General features: G+C 51.9%; 1 protein-coding gene across 1 annotated transcript in view; it reads right to left on the bottom strand.

Moving 5' to 3' along the window:
• The window catches only part of Nfyb (nuclear transcription factor Y subunit beta), a 16,459-nt gene extending 16,127 nt beyond the window's left edge, over window positions 1-332 (bottom strand). The window contains exon 1 of the mRNA XM_055627957.1: window positions 206-332. The gene's annotated coding sequence lies outside the window, so the exon portion shown is untranslated. The remainder of the gene's footprint in view (window positions 1-205) is intronic.
• Window positions 333-3,085: the final 2,753 nt, after the last annotated feature.

Here is a 3,085-nt window from a genome sequence, read left to right as displayed (position 1 = left end):
AGCGCCCGCCGCCCCGCGCTCGGCCCGGCCCGAAGCAGGGCGGCCTCGCCCGGAGGCCCCGCTCGCCCGGAGGCTGTGGACGGCGAGTGGCCCCCGGCCGCCGCGGCGTTGGCGGCGGGGACGGCGCCGGGAGGAGACGGACATTTCATTCGAGCTAAAGTGGAGTCGGTTTAGGAGCGATCATTGGCCGAAGCGAGACACAAACCTCCAATGCAGCCCTGGTTGGCTCCCGTCTCCAATCGGCTGTTTGGTTGGACAGAAAATGGCTGCGAAGGAACCAGTCCCAGCGCGGAGCTCCACTTCCAGGACTCGGCCTCCCCTCCCTCCGCCGCGGGCCGCTTCCCTCTGCGTGACACCCTCCCTCCGCGACGCTCGCGCCCGAGGCCACGCCCCCGCCACGCCACGCCCCGGAGCCCGCGAGCCGGCCGAGCCGCGCGTTCCGGAAAAGCGCGCGGGCAGGCTCCGGGCGCTCAGTGGTTTTCTGGCTGGTGGGCTCGGGAGAGGTCGGCGTCTGCCCCGGCGTTCTCGTCCCCGGACCGGCGCCGAGTGGGCCTGCTCCTGCCCCTTTTTCCTTCCAACTCCTTCTTCCCCACCTCTTGCCAGCGTCTCGCCCGCCTGACTTCAGCCCGGAGGGGATCGACCCTGGAGCTGCCTTCCCGAATGCCCGGAGCACCTCGTGTTTTCCTAGTGTCTCTCCAAGCGTCCTCGGGCACACCGTGTTCCCTGTCAGTCCGTGAATATGGCTGTTCGTTTTTCAGGTTTCGTTTTAGCACAGCATTCCTTTGTGCAGACTTGACAAGTCGGCCGGTGCAGCCGCGCACCACCCCGCACTCCGGGCTAAAGGCGCTGCTTTCTCTTGATAAGCCTGCCCCACCAAATTGGCTTACTACCTGAGGTGCTTTTTTCCGCAACTGGGTTGCAAAACCCACTGCCTCTGTATAGCCAAAGCCTGCCCTGTCAGCCTCACTGACATCTGGATCGAATATCCCTTGGCTACTGTTCTCCCTTATGGTGGAGACCCAAACTCCCTGAATGGCCAGGCACTGCAGGATGTATGCACCGGAGCTGGGAATTCCTTTACTTCTGCCAACAATTCCTGCCACCACATTAACTTTCTAGCTTTATTTATTTAAAAATATGTGGGAAATTTGTGTCCTAGGGCTTACAGGGATAAATAAGCAAGAAGATCGAGAGTTCCACCAGCCTGAGCTACGTTGAGACCCAGTAGAGCCAGGCCATAGGGTTTACACCTTTAATCCCAGCACTGTGGGTTCAAGGCCAGCCTGGTCTACAGAGCGTGTCCAGGACAGCCAGGGCTACAGAGAAACCCTGTCTTGAAACACCTTCTCTGCTCACCTCCCACCAAAAGCTAGGCTGGTGGCTCACACCTTTAATCCCAACAGTCTTCCTGGGGCCACCCCACTCCACACCGAGATAAGGGTTTCTTTTGGTAGCCTTGACTGTCCTGGAACTCCTCGTAGAGATCCACCTGCCTCTGCCTTCCAAGTGCTGGGATCAAAGGCCTCTGCCACCACATCCCGCTAATCCCAGTACCCCTGAGGCAGAGACAGGTTGATCTGTGTGACTTTGAGGCTATAGCCTCTCTACACAGTGAGTTCCAGAACAGCCAGGGCTGTTTTACCAAGAAACCCTGTCTGGAAAAAACAAACAAACCAAAAACAATAGTAATAATAAATATAGAAAGTCCTGGTGTTGTAGTTTATGCCTTTAATCCCAGTACTGGGAAGACACAAACAGGAACACTGGAAATTCCAGGCCATGTTGGGGTCCCTAGTGTGTTCACATCCAGCCCGGGCTACAAAATGGAACTGTATCTAAAATAAAATAAAAAATAAAATAAAATAAAATAAAATATTTTAAAAAGCATGTGTGAATACATATAAAGATTGAGAAAAGATGTTATTCATTGAGTTTCTACTGTGTCTAGAATACACAACTAATTTTCGGGCAAATATGGAACCAAGAACAAATGAGGCCAGGTGGTGGTGGCACATGCCATTGATCCCAACACTGAGGGAGGCAGAGGCAGGCGGATCTCTGTGAGTTTGAGGCCAGCCTGATCTATAGAATGAGTGCAGGACAGCCAAGGCTACACAGAGAAACCCTGTCTCAGGAAGAGACGGGAGGGGGGTTGTCAGGGCCATTAAGAAAGAGTTGCCATGGGAACAAGGATGGAGTAGAGTCAGCCAGGACAAGACTAGAGGACAGGTAATAGGACATTTGGCTGGGAAGTAGGCCAGGCTAATGTAGGGGTTAAAATGGATGAAAATCTGCCCAGCTAAAGTGCTTTAAAGTTTATTAATAAATATAACAGGTCTCTGTCTCATTATTTGGGAGCTAAAGCAAGAATAGAAAAAAAAACTTTAATTCAACATATATAGATCAAATAAATTCCATATATATTTATGGGATTTATTAGAGCGGGTTACAGGTTATGGTCTATCTAGTCTGACAATTGTTGTCTACCAATGGAAAGCCCAAGAATCCAGTAGTTGTTCAGTGCACAAGGCTAAATGTCTCAGCTGGTCTTCAGTCTATGCTGGAATCCCAGAGAAGTAGGCTCTAATGCCAGTGGACTTGCTGGTAAGAGTCAGGGCACACAAGCAAAGAGCGGGAACTTCCTTCTTCCATGCCACCAGAAGGTGTGGCCCAGGTTTGAAGGATCTTCCCACCTCCAAAGATCCAGACTCAGGATGGGTCTTCCCAGTTCAAATTATTCGATCAAGCAAAATCCGTCCAAGGTGTACCCAGACACTTGGATTTTAGTTAAATCCAGATGCATCAAGTTGACAACCAAGAATAGCCATCACAGTGTCTATCATAGCATGGTCTCCATGTGTAACCCCAGTTCTACCCTTGCTTCTCTCTTCTCAGTCCTTTCTGTGTGCTGAAACGCAGAAGGATATGGCTTCTGCTTCTCTCTCCCATCTTGGCTATAACATTCCCTTAGCCCCAACTACCACCTCTGGAGCCCCTGTCTTCACATACACACACACCAAAACAAAACATACACGCATACACACACACACACACACACACACACACACACACACACACACACACA

The sequence above is a fragment of the Psammomys obesus genome, unplaced genomic scaffold (assembly GCF_907164565.1).
Source record: "Psammomys obesus unplaced genomic scaffold, mPsaObe1.curated_primary_1811, whole genome shotgun sequence".
NCBI lineage: Eukaryota > Metazoa > Chordata > Mammalia > Rodentia > Muridae > Psammomys > Psammomys obesus.
The sequence above is the reverse complement of the archived record's forward strand: the minus strand, read 5'-3'. Positions and strand labels throughout refer to the sequence as shown.